At 42.4% G+C, this 17,992-nt stretch overlaps 1 protein-coding gene across 23 annotated transcripts in view; it reads right to left on the bottom strand.

Annotated features, from left to right (window-relative positions):
* The window catches only part of LOC147025419 (uncharacterized), an 81,182-nt gene that overhangs the window by 45,228 nt on the left and 17,962 nt on the right, over positions 1–17,992 (bottom strand). For 11 of the 23 annotated variants that reach the window (XR_015059498.1, XR_015059497.1, XR_015059503.1 and 8 more), the window contains exons 1-2: positions 7,407–11,333; positions 7,068–7,228 (exon numbers count right to left, since the gene is read on the bottom strand). The exons of 1 other annotated variant lie outside the window; for it this stretch is intronic. The gene's annotated coding sequence lies outside the window, so the exon portion shown is untranslated. 11 more of the 23 variants (XR_015059508.1, XR_015059507.1, XR_015059512.1 and 8 more) reach the window with 9 other exon arrangements.

Raw genomic sequence — 17,992 nt, 5'->3', positions numbered from 1 at the left:
GCGTTCTAAATAGGAAATTACGACGTCATAACTAAGGCACCAATGACATCATTTTAAAAAATCCCTCATTCCCCATGAAGAATACTCGCTATGTGCTGAGTTTCAATTTTTTCGTTGGTGTGGTTTCGGAGATACAGAGGTCCAAATTTTTCCGTTTTTCCAACATGGCTGTCACACCACGTGACATATGACGCCATAATTATCAATGAAACATTCGACATGAGGAGTCGCACCGATGGTGAAAATTTCGTCTCAATCTGACAAGCGGTTGCGGAGAAAAACACAAGTTCTGTGCAGACAAACAGACAGACATACAAATGGCCCCAAGTATAATACCCTCTCCTTCGGCGAGGGTAGTTACTAATTATGCTTTTAGGAACCATTTATACTTTAATTTGTTTCTGTCATGTGTATATCAAAAGTTATGAAAGTTCAAAGTTGCACAAGCACTTTATGGACACTCGGTATATCTGAGTCGACCATCAAGTGAGGAGTAACCAGACAGGTGATGCACCTGTCCCATCCATTCCCAAGCAAGTCCAGAGATAAATATACCTGGGGTTTTTTCAGGAAATGAATGATAATATTTTATTAATGTACTAGTGGGCCCGTTGGTCAATTGGACAACATTTTAATTGGTCTTCACGGCCTTGAAGCAAGCCTGGTGTTGGCTTAGTGGTTAGGGTGACTGGCTTATGATGTTAGGGTCCTGAGTGAGCCCTGTTTGCTGTTGAATTGACTCAGCCTATCATCCTTCTGAGGTCAGCAAAATGAGTACCAGTGTGTACTGGTAGAGGGGCACATCATCAGCAGCACAGCCGCGCTTTCAAGAAATGATAGCTCCCCGGCAGCCAAGCTGCCATACAAAAGAACAGAACAGAACGGTCTTGGGGCACACATTCCTGCCGTACTGCTTGAGCATTCGCTTGCCTTTTCACCAAGGCCAGATGAGCTTGGGCCAGGGTGGAGATTATATGTTCATTGTTATTCTTGCCAAATGATACTACTATTATTATTGTTGCCAATATTAGTATTCATCAATGTATGCTTTGTTACAATGTTATTATTATTAGAATGCCATGCCATTGAAGGACCTATTAAGCTGCTCTGTACACCTTAACATGATGTGCATTTAAAACTTGGGAATTCTTCCAGATTATTTGTAGTTAATTAGCCTAATCAACTCAGGAGATCATGATGATTATATTGGTGTGTCACATTCGACATCAGAAGGCTCCAGGAGAACTCCACAAAAACGTGCCACACACACACACACACACACACACACACACACATACACACACACACACACACACACACACACACACACACACACACACACACACACACACACACACACACACACACACACACACATACACACACACACACCTCATCCATTTATAGTAGATGTTCTCGCTCTGCCACAAGCCTTGACCATGTATAAAAAAAATTAAATATATAAATAAATAAACCTGACAACATAATAAGCTTACGAGGTAAAACAAATCTCAAATGGATCGTGAGGTTTGCAAGCAGTCCATTCCGACAGTGTCAGACTCGTGGACGAGCATTCACACCTGTTCCATATCAAGGTCAAGGAATATTCAGGGGAGGAGATTCAGGATCCTGAGGAGGGATGTGGAGCAAGAGGTGGAGAGGTGGGGTGCTCCAAGTCAAGGAATCCACTGTACAATAGAACCGTTTGTCTGTCTGTGTGTGTGTGTGTGTGTGTGTGTGTGTGTGTGTGTGTGTGTGTGTGTGTGTGTGTGTGTGTGTGTGTGTGTGTCGCCATTTTCTCAAAGATGGCTGAACGGATCTTCGTCAAACTTTCAGAGGGTCATTAGTGACTACCTGGGAGCGTTTCGACACAAAACATTTTTTTTATTTTTAAACGTTTGGTTTTTTTGGGGGATTTATTTTTTAACTGCTCTATTATACCTTAGCCTTCATAGCTATGTGACAGGGAACATTAAACAATCCTCAACTTCATTCCTTCGTGGGTGCAGGGAAATGTTTTAGACACCCACAAAAATAGAAACAAAATAACAAAATGATTCCTTCAAAATGCCACCAGGGATAGAACAGCACTGGGCAACATTAGGTACCCACCAGACAACACCGTATACTGTACATATTTAATGTTTTTTAAAAAAAAAAAAAAACTTACATAATTACCTTCACCAACGAGGGTTGACGGAGGTTACGTTTTCACTCCTGTATGTCTGTTTGTTACTTGTAAAAATCTAAAAATTTTCAAGTACCGTATATTGGTTGGTCTTGTGCGTTGTTCTGTCTGTTTGTTTGTTTGTCAATCACCTACAGGCTGCAATTTTAAACTGATCTTCATGAAACTTCACCATGTGGTAGAGTTTGTCATAAGCAAGATGCCTTTTATTTTTGAGGCCAAAAGGTTAAAAGGTCAACAACTTTGTCAAACGTCTAAAATCCTCAATTTTTAACCGATTGACCATACATTTGACCAGGATTTGCATATCAGGTCACTGAATTCAACCACCACTTATTTTTGAAGTCAACATAGGCCAAAAGGTCAACAACTTAGGTGAGATACAGTAGATAAAATCCTCAATTTTCATCCGATTGACTTGAATGCACATGCAGCAACTTTTGCACCTCTCCGGTCCACTCACTCCGAATCGGATTTGTAAATGCTACACTCTGGAGAAGCCATTTTAAATTAAAAACTAAACAGTCAGTCCTTAACAGCCTCCCATTATCAATCCCAAATCCCAAATCATCATTTCCCAAATCAATATCATTTCCCAAATTCCAATATCAAATACCATCCCAAATCATCATTATCTAATTTACATTCATTTAATCTGAAGACATGAAATTTAGCCGGGGCAATAACAAACGATGGCTAACCCTTTTCAGAAGCAACTCTGGCTCCCTTTAACGTCCACAATAGTAAATTCAAACAGGACAGCTGCTGGCTTCCCATCCACACCAAGAGAACGAGTGATTTATGCTGCAGCGCCTCCTGCTGGCACCAAATCAGGATGGCTATTTTTGTTCAGGTTCGACTCCAGAGAAGAACAAATTTATGACCAGAGAGGTCAGAGGTGAGCATGCAATCAAATGAGCTATCCCAACATCCATCAGCCTACAATGTGACGTGTAACATCGATTTTGAAAGGTTTCATTGCAACTGACAATTTGTGCATGCGATCCAACTTGATGTTATCGACATATTATGTATACAAAATATGTATTAAAAATTGTAGTACCCCACATCCCCCCACCCCCCCATTTCCTTGTATGAATTTGTTCACTGAGCCAACACTTTTTCACATTTTGCTCTACAGTAGTGCTGCAGTTTTGGAAGACCCTGGGGAGTTACATCAAACACTGAAAGGAACCCTGGAGTTCAGATATATGATATTGTGTTTTGATTGGATGACTAGAAGGGGTAGCTGGGGAAAAATTAACTTTCACCCTTTAAGAATCGTGCAAATAAATTATTTCAATATCAGCTGTTTTTTTTTCCATCTCCTTTCCTCACCTGTGTTGCAAGTATAATCAGAAGTACTGTTTGATAGGGCGATATATCACTGTGATATGAATAGAATGGAAATTCGAAAAAGAAATATTGAATATAGCAAATGGTTTCTGAATCTAATCGATATGAGAAACAGGATTGAATGAGAATTCACCATTATTATGAGTGCAGAAGATGATGGAGGAAGACATTTTGTTTTAATGTAAATTCAAACTGACCCATCTATCCTCACCTTACTCAACTACATCATATACTGTTTGAAACAGGCCCATCTGTCCTCATTCCTCACTGTACTCAAGTCTTCCCCCCTACCGCCTCTTGTTTTGTTTGCTCTGGACCCACTGAGTAACCTCATCAACAAACAAGGACATGGATACACCCTAACAAGCAATAGAACAACATCCAAAGAAACAGGAAAGGTGACACATGAGCTCCAGGATGATTTAAAGCTCTTTGCACCAATGACGACAAATTGACAGAACAGCTAAAACTCGTAAAACGGTTTTCTGAGGACATTCAAATGGAATTTGGATGAGATAATTGTGCCAAGTGCACATTTGTCGAAGATAAAGCAACAAAAACAAACAACATAAAAATTGACCTTGAAACAACAACACAGAAGTTAGAAAACAAAGTATCGTGTAAATACCTCGGGGTAGAAGAGGGCCACCAAACACAATGCCTCAAGAAAGTCTACATCCCCCCTTTTCAAAATGTTCACCTTTTGTTGCCTTAAAGACTGCAATTCGATTCTGCAATTCAATTACATTAAATGAGACTTTTTCCACATCGCAACCCACAACTTCGAAATGAAAAACAAATTCTACAAATTTCAGAAAATTAATTAAAAATACAAAACGAGAATATCTTGGTTGGATAATTGTCCCCCCCCCCCCCTTACAATATAAATTGTAAATTAGCTCAGGTGTAACGAATCACCTTCAAAATCACACACCAAGTTAAATGGCCTCTACCAGTGTTAAATTGTAGTGATTATGATTATTTCAGAATAAAATCACCTGTTTCTGTAGGGTTCTTCTGCTGGGTAGTGTATTTCACAACAAAGGCTCAACCATGAGCACCAAGGAGCTTTCAAAAGGCCCCCGGGATAAAGTTGTGGAAAGGCACAGATCAGGGGATGGGTATAAAAATATTTCAAAGGCCTTGAATATCCCTTGGAGCACAGTCAAGACAATCATGAAGAAGTGGAAAGCATATGGTACCACTAAGACCCTGCCTAGATCAGGCTGTCCCTCCAAAATGAATGACCAAGTAAAGAGGAGACTGATCAGAGAGGCCATCAGAGGACAATGGCAACTTTGAAAGAATTACGTGCCTTTATGTCAAAGACTGGTCACTGTGTGCATGTGACAACAATATCCCAAGCACTCCACATGTCTGACCTGTACGGTAGGGTGGCAATAAGGAAGCCATTGCACAAAAAGCCCACCTTGAGTCCCGTTTGAGGTATGCAAAAAAACACTCCAGAGATTCTGAAGCCATGTGGCAAAATGTTTTGTGGATTGACGAAACCGAGATGGAACTTTTTGGCCAAAATGCAAAACGTTACATTTGGCGCAAACCCAACACAGCACATCACCCAAAGAACACCATCCCTACTGTTGAGCATGCTGGTGGCAGCATCATGTTATGAGGATGTTTCTCATCAGCACAGACTGTGGCACTTGTCAGTGTAGAAGCAAAAATAGATGGAGCAAAATACAGAAAAATCCAAGAGGAAAACCTGCTGCCCTCTGCAAGAAAGTTGAAATTGGGATGGAAGTTCACCCTTCAGCATGATAACAACCCGAAGCACACAACCAAAGCTACACGGGAGTGGCTCAGGAACAAAAAGATAAATATCCTTGAGTGACCCAGGAAGAACCCCAACCTAAATCCAATTGAAAATCTGTGGCATGACTTGAAGATTGCTGTCCATCAACGCTCTCCACGCAACTTGACTGAGCTTGAACAGTTTTGTGCAGAAGAATTGGCAAATATTGCCCAATCAAGGTGTGCAAAGTTGGGAGAGACCTATCCCAACAGAGTTATACCTGTAATTGCTGTCAAAAGTGCTTCCACCAAGTATTAACTTCAGGGAGTGTACATTTATACAAACAAAGATATTCCAGTTTTGTATTTTTAATTCATTTTCTGAAATTTGTAGAATTTGTTTTTCATTTCAAAGTTGTGGGTTGCGATGTGCAAATAAAGGTGGAAAAAGTATGATTTAATGCAATTCAATTCCAGGTGAAATGAGAACAAAAGGTGGAAATTTTGAAATGGCATATAGACTTTCTATAGGCACTGTATGTCACAAACAATTGTGCAAAATAATCGCCAAAGAATACCTTTGTGCAGTGAAGCTAACTGAAAACGTATCTCTCCCAGATAAACAAAATCAAAGCCACAAACCAACTCGCAGTGCCAGTGTTCCAGTACAGCTGTGGAATAGTCAACTGCCTCCAATCAGAAATCAACAAATTAGACATCAAAACAAGAAAACTCCTCACCTTCCACCAAATGTTCCACAAAAACCAGTGCATCCCTGCCGAGACGAGAGGGCCCTGCAGCCTCATGGAACTCAACCAGGTGCACAGGGAGACGCATTTCGGATTAGCTGAGTATGTGTAATGTTCAACAGACTATCGGATTCAATTTCTAAAAAAGCATGAACACAACAAACCTGAAAACATATCTAATTCACCTTGCAAGGAATTCCCAAAAACAGGTGTGGATAGAAGATACCGCACAGGAAAATGAAACAGCGACATATACAGCCCCAAAGATTGCAAAAAAGACAAAAGAAGTATATAAAAAGAAATATCAACAAATATACACCAACTACTGGGAGAACAACAAAAGAGCAGGAAAATACAAAAAATAATTGGACTGAGTTGGGATCGACAAAGAAGGCTCATTGGAATGGCTAAGAAGAGGTCAGCTCAACTGGGATGGAGAACAAATAATAATAATAAATGGCCAAGATCAAGGACACTACACCAATGGATTTATAAAGAAGGTAGGACTGAGCCAGACGCACAAGTGTAGGTTCTGCAAGACACAAACAGAAAGTACAAGTCACCTGCTTTCGGGATGCAAAAATCTATCAGAACAACTTTACACACAATGACACAACAAAGTATGCAGTGATTCAGTGGCATATCTGCCAAAAATTCAACATCCCAATTCCAGAAAACTTGTGGAAACACGAACCAAGGGCAATACAATCATTGAAAATGAGGAGGTCATGCTCACGTACGACCTGATGATCTTATCAAGCGTGAAAACCGAAAAAAAGCCTTTTGACCGAACATCGTTCTCGGGAACAAAAAGGAAAAGACAGCATCGCTGATGGAGATATCAGTAACCAGTGATTTTGGCTTAAATAATACAGAAATCAAGAAAATTATCAAATACCAGGATCTCAAAAATGAGATCAAGAGATCTTGAGAGCTGAAGAGCGTCGAAATTGCACCACCAGTGATAATTAGTGCAACAGGAATAATAAAGAAGAACGACACTGTGTCGGTGGTACATGCACCTTAGGGTTTCTTTCCCTTCAGTGTACGTATGTTGTTTGTAGTGCCGAACCCAGCCTGTTCTGCAACAACTGCAATCCATGTTTTGCACTTCACGCATCTGAATGATCATACCGGTCGGCTACCACTCAAATGGATCTTTTTCAGTTGGGGTCTGTGACTTCTGTGTGAGTTAAAATGAACACATCATCATAATGTTTTTGAAACTTGTATTTCAAATAAACAGATGCAAAGTCAAATGAGGAATTTCACCATTACATACAATATCCAACAATGATTCCCGCATTGAGTTGTTTCCACCGAGTGTCTCTGTCCTGCCAGCTCAACTCACACTCGCTCACCTCGTCCACCAGGGCTGTTGAATGATTGAGTCTTGTCGCGTCATTCTTCTTCATATGCTGGCCCATCCAGTATGACTGAAGAGCTCAAAGGAATCCTTTCCCGATACACAATCTGAAGGAGTTTTAATCAACCTGTTTATAATCAGCTCCACACATTAACACCTCGTTCACTCAGAGTTAAATCGAGCATGGGGCGATCGAAACACACGTTTCATCACATATCATCTGTTTCTCTACACCTCCCTCCCGCGGGTTTATATAGTATCACAGAACAATACTTCCAGTAACTGCGATTCTCTTCCCTACTGGAAGTTTTGTCTGAGAACGTTCCAGCATATTCACGAATCTCACCAGGCAGTTTACAATACAATACTGTCATCTACAATCAAAATTAGCTCATGACATCAAGCAGTTTATATTACAATTTACTGATCCATGCCACACAAAACTTATAACATATAACCGTTAATTTTAATCGTTCATTTACAGGCATTTACGAATGCTTACTCACAAATACCACAACATCTAGCTTTCAACTGAGCCACTGAGATTTTAAAAACCATCTCCATGACTGTTACCACAAATTAACTACAATTGGAGGCAGTCTAGGGTTTGGTCCGAGGCAGTCCGGTTTGGACTATCCTGAATAGAGCCATCGGAACAAAACTCTGAGAACAAGGTTGAACAGCTTGGTCCATGAACCCGTGATCCCTTACTGAAGTGAAGGTGGATACTTTGAGTCCTGGGAGGACTTCGTTCCATCTCCTCAAACCCGCAAATGGAGATAACTAACAACACACACACACACATTTATTAGTCTCGATATATAAAGCTGAGTTCATGTCTGTGGGTCATAAGCCCAGCCCATTCTGCAGGCCACGACTTCCCCTCTCTCCCCTGGCGTCACAAGCACACCCATTAGCCAGGTCACACCTTTCCCTCCAGCCGCTCAGAAATCGCCGCCATCTTTTTCGCTTCGCATAGCTTTGAGGGTTCACAGCTGCCTCTGATGTAAATTTGAAGACTGAACAACGACCTTCTCAGCATAAACATTAATATCATTAAACTTTGATATTCTATGACTCAATGATAGAAGTACCATTAAAGAATGGTCCTGTTTTGAGGAAACAAAGGTACATTTTGATTGCAACTCAAACCAGGTAAGTCATGTTTTGTTTGCAGTGATCATGGCAGCGGTCGAATACACACCGCCCAATGAAGGTACATTAATCCTCACTATAATTCATGGATCGGTGTTTGTGTGTTTGTGTGCGTTTGTTTGTCGTGCTACTCCTCCAACAGTTCTGGGCCAATTACATCCAGACTTGCTACATAGGATCAGCATGACCCCAGTTCATGCATCGGGGTGTTTTTTTCTTTGCCAGTGGTCTTGGGGAGGGAAGGGGATGCAACTTCTCGATGTAAATGTGTATCATGTAGTGTCACCTCCAGATTACAGGTGGGGGTCTCTTACCAAAGTCCAGGAAAACTTTTGCAAGCTGCCTCTTACAAAAGTTTTCAAAGGGTATTCTAAGTCTTCACCATTTCCAGTACAGTATTTCTGTCCCCACGCTTTCGAGTGCAGTGAGGTGTTTTGAATTATAAGCAGTATGGTTTTGCTTCATGCACGTAACCCAGTTTTTAAAAAAAAGTTTTGCATCTACAGAGCTGCCAGTTGCCTATACACCGCCCAAATAAAGGTATGCATCAGAAGAACGTGTTGCTTGCTTGTAATAAAAAAAAAAAATAATAAATAAATAAAAATAAAAAACTTGGTTCTCGCCTGACTTTTCAGGCTTATAAAGCAAACTGATGAACGTGTAATTCACATACCATGTGAAGTAGATAAACATTAAAATTGGCTGGGTGGTTAAAATACCTGTGTCCATAATTAATTATTTAGGAGGCCGCTGGGGAAATTCCCAAGAGATATTTATTGATAGGTGCACGTACACTTTAAAGTTATATATTAAATGTACACGTACACTTTCGTACACTGAACATCACCTCTGTGTTTATGTACATTTTTAATGCGAAAACTCGTTGGAACCTGAATAAGGTAAGTTTTCATTACAACAAAAATATTGATAATTAATATTTTAAATGTTTAATTTTTAAAATGTCCTTTTGTTGGTGTTTTGTACTTATTGCATGCTGTCGAGATGTCCAGCGGTGTGTTCCATTATTAAGCAGCGAGCTAGCGCTTGCCAAGCCAGCTGTTCCTTCTCAATGGTTTTGAATGGAGTACTTGCTCGAGTGAGTCACTTGGCGAGCACTCCATAAGAAACTTGGTAACTCAACTCGCTCCGGATTCACGACATGGCAACGAGGTTCAACATCTACACCATGACTTATTTTGATCATATCGATGAATTTGTCCCTCAAAACAAGGGGCAGATTGATGACACGAGGCAAGTTCAGAGGTTACGATGCAAGTTAAAGGTTCGTAGGAATCGAAAGCGGGTTTTCATTTTAATTATTTATTTTTCCAAATGTGGTTAAAAACCCTGAGAAAATTCCTTTGTGGGAGGAGGGAGAAGGGTGGAGGTGGGAGGGGATGTGAGTCCGTCGGGGCTGGGGTAAGAGGAGGCAGGAGAAGTGGTGGAAGGCTGGACGGAAGGGGGTCGGAAGTTGAGCCATCGAATATCAGAGTTTGGGAAACTCAATTTCAGTGAAAACGATCGTGATTGGGGGGATACGTGATCACATGACCGCAAGACGCCATCTTTTCACCCATCTTCGCTGAGCAAATTGCGAAATTTCTGTGCATCTGTGTGGACTCTAAGTATATTACATCTCGTCTCATCGTTATAATTTTTCATTCCGAAGTCAGTTTAGAGGTGTAAAATATGTCGTGCTGTTTAACATGGGGCTGTTCCAATTGATTGGGCAGCAGGAAGAAGATCCATCATTTCCTTGATGATCCAGAAAGGAGAAAAATATGGGAAGTAAAAGTTTGTCATGAGGAATGGAGAGCCAACAACTCGTTTCTGTGCACGGTGAGCTAATAATAATTATGTTACTGTTCAAATAAAGCTGAAGGGATTTATATCAAACTTGGTACAAGTATTAAAATGATGTAATAATGTAGACGGAGGCATTTCGGTAGACGTCGCGACATCGAGGAGTACCGTTCTAGTACTATCTGTATTTCAATGAAGTAACTTAGACATTATTTCGTTCTTTTGATACTATCTTCAGTCTTAATCGACGCAGGATCATTTTGATGTGAGACAGTATGAATCTGGGCATGCTGATAATCTGTGAAAGCTAAAACAAAATGCTGCATCAATGCAGTTCACCTTAACACCAAGCAACACGCCACTGCCTCCCGAACCTCCCAGAAAGAGAGTCAGGATGGATGATCACCAACAATGTCCTTTCCCAAGAAAGAGAATTAACCTTGATCACTCCTACTGCAAGTTCTTTGATAATGTGCTATCAGGAAATGACACACATTCCAGTGATGGCACATGTGAATCCTTCCTGCCATATTGTAACATTTGGGATGAGGTCCATTGTCATTTCTTGTACTGCACTGAGAATTGAGCAAAATAATAATTTGCATTTAGATTTGCTTTTTTCAGAAAATAATGATCTCTTCGAAAATTGTAAAAGGGATGGGTTGAAATTGACAAAAACATAGGTGATATCAATAAAGCCACTACATTGTGTTTTGTAAAGCCACATAATGTTGCTTTGCATGACAAACCTTGCATTTGTTCAAATGTATGTCAGATTTGTCATGTCGTAGAAAATTTGGTTACTTCTGAAATTTTCTGTTTTATTCATGTTTTTCCCTTGCAGGAGCAAATGAGCAGGATGGAGATGGAGACCTACTGGAATTGACAGAGCAAGCCAGGACATCTGAGCTACATGAAGTGGGCACCCCTTTGCAAGATATTACAGGCAGGAATGGAAACATAAACTTACATGAAAATCCAATAGTAGCGATGAAGGACAAGATAGCAACACTGCAGAGAGCACTGGCGAAAGAGCAAAGAGAAACACGAAAGTTTCAGAGGCAGGAAAGGAATAACGAACTGAATCTTGCAAAAGTTTTCAACACTGATCAATGAGGAAAGCTTGGCTGCAAGAGTACATGAGCCATGAAATGGTCAAGTGGGACTGAAGAAAGGTCTACAACTACGACTTGTTTGCGGAGCTGCAGGATACGAGCTGAACTGGGATGTAAGAGTATGGCCATGCGAGCAGTGGTGAAAAAGGTGAAATGAGAATTGTGTGAGAATGGGAAAAATAATGTCCGATACAAACTCACCTGCAGTGAATTACATGTACACCTGTTGATACGACTCGGACCAGATTGTCTGCTTGCTTTTGCAAATGTATCTTGTTCATTTTGTGAACAGATAATTTGATAGATTTGTGTTTATTCGCCAGAGGAAAGGGTATTGCATTTGGGTCCATTTGTTTGTTACTTGGCAAAAAAATAATAATAATATTTTTTGACAAGAATGTTGATCGCTTCCGTTTGCTTGTCTGTTCGCTCACCTTTAATCACATACAGGTCACAAATTTAAACTTTTAATTCTCAAAAATTAAGTCATTTTTAAAATTTAATTTTCAAAAGGTCAATGAAGACTGATATTTCAAAAATTTTCAATTTCTAACTGATTGACTTGAAATTTGAAGAGGATTTGCATCTCAGGTCAATGAATTCAACCACCAACCATGTTTGAGGTCAACATAGGACAAATTTCTAAAATAGTCAATTTTCATCTCATTGACTTGAAATTTGAACAGAATTTTCATCTCAGCTCACTGAATACAACCAGCAATTACTTTTAAGGTCAACACAGGCCTAATTTCTGAGCTGGGGCCAAAATATATATATATATACATCTCGTGATATCAAAAACTTGTGTACGAGTTTGGACAAAACAAGGTGAATGAGTTGGATCGGTGACAAGAACAAGGGGATGAGATTTTGGTTCGGATCCAGCCCATAAGTGGGATACAAAATGTAAACTGTTCAGCCTTGCGGAAGATATGCGTTCTCCCGAGTGCCGTTCTACTTTGTTCTGTTTTGCCAAGTGTCGCTCTATGAGTGATTTTTCATTTGTTTGTTTGGTTGTTACTTGCAAAATCAAGAACATTGGAGTGAGCAAAAATATTTTTAAAAACTCTTGAACCCCTTCATCAAACGACGTAAAACTTCACAATTATAATCGAGTCGTGATGGGGAATATATGTTTTAAATTTCAACCGAATTAGATGCATGGTCTGGCAGCCAGGATGATATATTTTTTGCATCTGGGTTCCTTTTTATTATATATATATATATATATATATATATATATATATATATATATATATATATATATATATATATATATATATATATATATATATATAGCCTGGCATTGGCGCAGTGGTTAGGGCAGCAGCTTGGGATCCAAAAGGTCCTGAGTTAAAGCCCCGATGGGCCACTGAATTAATACACCAGGGGGGTTGACTCAGCCTGTCATCCTTCCGAGGTCGGCGAAACGAGTACCAGTGTACTGGGCCGGTGTATACCCCAGTTAAAATAGGTGTACCATATCCCTGTGTCGTAAGAGGCGACCAGGGTTGCGTCAGGAAGGGCATCCGGCGTAAAACATGTGCCAAATCACTATGCAGATCATACGGATGATCCGCTGTGGCAACCCCTAACGGGAGCAGCCGAAGGAAGAAGATATATATATATATATATATATACATATATATATACATATATATATATATATATATATATACATATATATATATATATATATATATATACATATATACATATATATATACATATATATATATATATATATATATATATATATACATATATATGAGTAAGGATCACTTGGCTATGCCTGGATGGGTTTGAGGGTCGAGGGGCAGCAGCTGAAACCTGAATCCTATCCAGATTCCTCCTGATTACTTCATCTTTGCTTGTTTGGGTTCCTTGTGATTATTCCAATGCAGGACTGTACCTATTTGGTCTTCAATTTGATTGGAATTTAATTTATTTGAATCCCATTCTAAATTCAATTGAGTAATAATAAATATCATGGGTCAGGTCAGGTGTCCGATCAAAGTGGGACTTCTTGGTACCGAGTCATCACTGCAGATCAGGTCAGGTATGGGAGCATGTGCCAGAGCAGTGCGTCACTGCGTCCACTATCCGCTGCGCCCACTCCAGGGGCCTCCGTCTGAATATCCCCAAGGCAGATGCCAGACCCACCCCCATCTCCTTGAGATGCCGATCAATGTGCTGCAACCACGAGGCACGTGGTCAGCCCATTGGCCTCCTCCACTCACGAGACTCCCTCGCTGAGAGAATCTGGTCAGCAGGATCAGCGTCAGGAAAACGAGCCACATGTCCATACAGCCACAACTGACGCTCAGGGACGATGCACGGAACAAATCTCATTTGAATCTCTCTCAGCAACCGCTCGTTGGACACAAAGTTCGACCAGCGATAGCCAAGGATTCTCTGAAGAGACTTGGTACCAAAGGAATTAAGTCTCCGTCTCAGATCCTTGGTCAGAGTCAAAGTCTCGCATCCGTAGAGCAAGACTGGAAGCACGAAGGACCTGAAGACTCGGACTTTCGTCCTCCCGCACAGGTACCGGCAGTGGCACACCCCATTATCCAATGACTCCATGACTCCCCAGGCCCGACCCAGACATCTATTGACCTCTTACTTACAGCCAGCAGAGACATGAATATTACTGCCAAGGTAAGTGAATCTCTCCACGACCTCAACATCCTCACCACAAACAGGCACAGACAGGACAGCAGCATCCAAGATGTCATTGAAAGCTTGAATCTTAGTTTTGACCCAGAAAACCCATAATCCCAGGGGCTCCGACTCCTCATTCAGCACCTCGAGGGCCCCCAAAAGGATATCTAAAGTCTCCGCAGAGATGACTGCATTATCTGCGAAATCAAGGTTAGAGATCTTGACATCCCAAACGATGCACCGCAGCTTGATATCTCCTATATCCTCCCGAGAATCGTCCATACAAGTGCTGAAAAGTGTGGGGGCCAGTACACACCCCCTGACGAACTCCAGTAACAACTGGAAATAAGTCAGACATGGTACCACCACACTTCACAGCACTCTCAGTACCAGAGTGGAGTTCAGACATCAGATCGATCAGTTTTGGTGGCACTCCACGAAGACCAAGAATCCTCCAGAGGACATCCCGATTCACTGAATCGAACACTTTACAGAGACCAACATAGGCTGAAAGCAGCCCCTGCCGAAACTCTCGTTTGCATTCGGTAAGGACACGAAGAGCAAGGATACGGTCAATCGTTGACCTCTTTGGTGTAAAGCCTGACTGCTCTGGACGCTGGTGCTCAAGCAGATGGTGGTGAACCCTATCAAGAATTATCCAAGAAAAGACCTTGCCCAGCACTGAGAGCAGCATCACCCCTTGGTAGTTGTTGCAGTCTTGGCGATCACCCTTCCCTTTCCAGAGAGGGAGCACAAGACCCCTCTTCCAGTCAGTTGGGATGATGCCAGTGTTCCAGGCAGAGCACAGAACTGCATGCAAGACACAAGTGCAGCATTTCCACCAGCCTTGAGAAGTTCAGCATGGATGCCACAGATCCCTGGAGCCTTACCCTATTTCAACCGGTTCACCGCAGCCTGTATTTCCACATGCGAAGGTGGACCACAGTTGATTGGAGGGTCAGCAACAGTGATTGTAACAGCCCGAAAATCCAACTCGACAACTGGCAGATCAGCCTGGTACAACCGCTCAAAGTAACCGGCCCAGCGGGCCTTCACTTCGGACTCCTCTGTCAAGAGCCGACCACCCTCTGCTCTCACTGCAGTACACCGAGGGATGGGCTTGGATGAACACAATGCGTGAATTCCCCTGAAGGCAGGATTATAATCACTTGATCACAGGTGATGCTCTCCCCCCTCACAGATTCCTCGCACATAGGCCTCCTTGTCCACCCTCCTTGTGCACGTACAGTTTTACGCCTCAGTTCCCTGAACAGCTCAGCTCTGCCATTCAGCCTGGCCCTGCGACTCTGGTCAATGGTATCCAGTATCCCTTGAGAGACAAAATTCTTCTTTGCCCTCCGATGAGTTCCAAGACATCCACAAGCAACATCAATGACGGTGGTCTTGAAGGCACTCCACAACTCTTCAGGACCTCCCAAAGCAGCCAGACCCTCCAAATCTCCACTCAGCTTGTTCGCAAACTCCTCAGCTACCCTCTCATCCTTGAGCTTGTCAACACCCAGCCTAGGCTGGGATGGTACCAATCTCCAGGATTTAAGGTGCAACTTAAGAGTTGTTACAACAAGCTGGTGGTCATTATTGAGGAACTGAGCACTCTGGTATACCCTGCAGTTCTGGATCATCCTCCAGAGACCATCAATGAGGACATGGTGAATCTCCTTTGCCACACCGCCAGCATTGGAATACCAAGTCCAGCGATGAGCTTGTTGGTGCTGAAAGCATAAACCGGCCACCCTAAGTCCATGACTTCTTGCAAAGTCAAGGAACTTAGTGGTATTCTGGTTCATAGTTCCTGACCCATGGGGAGCAACACACGTCTCATAAGCATCCCTATCAGTTCCAGTGAATGCATTGAAATCCCCCAAGACTAGAAGTGCATCTCGTCTGGGGCACTGATCAACCACAGACTCGAGTGTGGCATAGAATGCATCCTTCACGGTGAGATCACTCGCCTCAGTCGGAGCATAGACAGAGACCAGGGAAATGACACCAAAGGAGTGAGGAATCCTTACTCTCATAATATGCTCCTTGACCGGTGTTACCTCAATTATCATTGGGGTCAGCTTATTGGACACAGCTACAGCAACTCCTTGGGCATGGTTACTGTCAGAGCGACCAGACCAATAGTAGGTGTAACCAGCCACCATGATCTCACCGTAATCCGGTGTCCAAACCTCAGAGAGTGCTACAATACTGATGTCCAAACGCTTAAGCTCAGATGATAACAGAGAGAGGTGATCATCCTCTCTTAGGGATAGGACATTCCAGGCACCCACCCGATGGGACCGCCTCAGGTTAACCCAAGGAGACCGCCGTCTGGTGGACGATACCTCAGCACCACTCCGACACACTCTCGTGCAATCTGACCCGAGAATGTTACCCCGTGGTTTCCCTCCTATCGTCAACGATTGGGGGTCCCGAAGGCTTTGCCCCTATCCCGTCATCCGGTGAGCTGCCCTGTGAAGGGAAGCTGCATAGGAGGTAATCCCACGGAGTGGGTTTTCAGATTTCTTTGCGTTTGTGTGTTTTGCGGAATGAAGGGTTTTACGGTGGCCAGAGTGCAAATCCTGCCACCAACCTGCTAATCAAAAGTAACCCAACTGCAGGAGGATGTCCGCAGACACAGTTGGGCACTAGATATGGATGGCCGTTGGCTCATAAGGAGCTCCTCCGCCCTTTGACAGGTTTTGTTTTTAATCCTGCTGGGTGTCCATATCCAAACACCCTCCTCACCAGAAAACCTGGTGGGGGAGACGGTTTAGTCGCCGACAACCCGACCATGGAACAGGTTTGTACAGGTTTACATGATACCTGCAGCAAGTCACAGATCTAATCTGGCCTGACCTGACAAGTATCACTGTCAGCAGTTACAAAGTGGCAGTTCTAATTATGTCTGTTATTAATGACATAACACACCACTCCACAAACACAGCACACAATACAACACACAAAACTACACAAACACTGCAAAGAACAAGTCTTGGCGAGGGTCTACAATCTTGGATTGCTCATTTTCTTGTTTATATTTTTATTGCTTCCTTTGGTGAAAATGTTTTAATAATGTATTGTACTGAGTAATTCACAATAATTCATTATTAAATCATACTTTCAGTTCCAGAATAAACTTATTCTCACAATTTTTTGATGCGAGATGGTTTTTACTTGCTAAGGGTCTTGGAGAGGTTAAAGGGTCTTGAGGGTCTTAAGTTGAAAGCTCGAAGAGGTCAAGGGATTTCAGTGTCTGAATGGTGTAAAGTCAAATGTTTGTAAAGGTCAATGGGGTCTAAGGGTAGATTTTAAAGTGTTGAAAATAAAACGTCTGCAACCGTCTAAAAGGCCTGAATGTCTCAAATGTCCTGCACATTCCATGAGGAGGAATTAACTCAACACTGCACGTGAACAGTTGGATAACACCATGGCGTTGATTGTCAAGTTCGCCGAACTATGGTATTCTCGGGCTTTGGTAGGAGGATACAGAGGCAAGGGAAGGGGAAGGCAGAGGTCAGGGTGGGAGGAGCCAGTGGCAAGGGTGGGAGGAGGCAGTGGCAAGGGTGGGAGGAGGCAGTGGCAAGGGTGGGAGGAGGAAGAGGAAAGGGTGGGAGGAGCAAGAGGAAAGGGTGGGAGGAGCAAGAGGAAAGGGTGGGAGGAGCAAGAGGAAAGGGTGGGAGGAGGCAGAAGAAATGGTCGCAGGAGGCAGAGGCAAGGGTGGGATGAGGCAGAAGAAATGGTAGGAGGAGGCAGAGGTAAGGGTGGGAGGAGGCAGAAGCAAGGGTGGAAGGAGGCAGAGGAAAGGATGAAAGAAAGCACCCAACAGTCCAGCAAC

Source organism: Eptatretus burgeri, chromosome 6 (genome assembly GCF_056783735.1).
Source record: "Eptatretus burgeri isolate ZD-2024b chromosome 6, Ebu_testis_v1, whole genome shotgun sequence".
In the NCBI taxonomy this organism is placed as follows: domain Eukaryota; kingdom Metazoa; phylum Chordata; class Myxini; order Myxiniformes; family Myxinidae; genus Eptatretus; species Eptatretus burgeri.
Note: the sequence above shows the minus strand (reverse complement) of the source record. Positions and strands in the feature narration are given on the sequence as shown.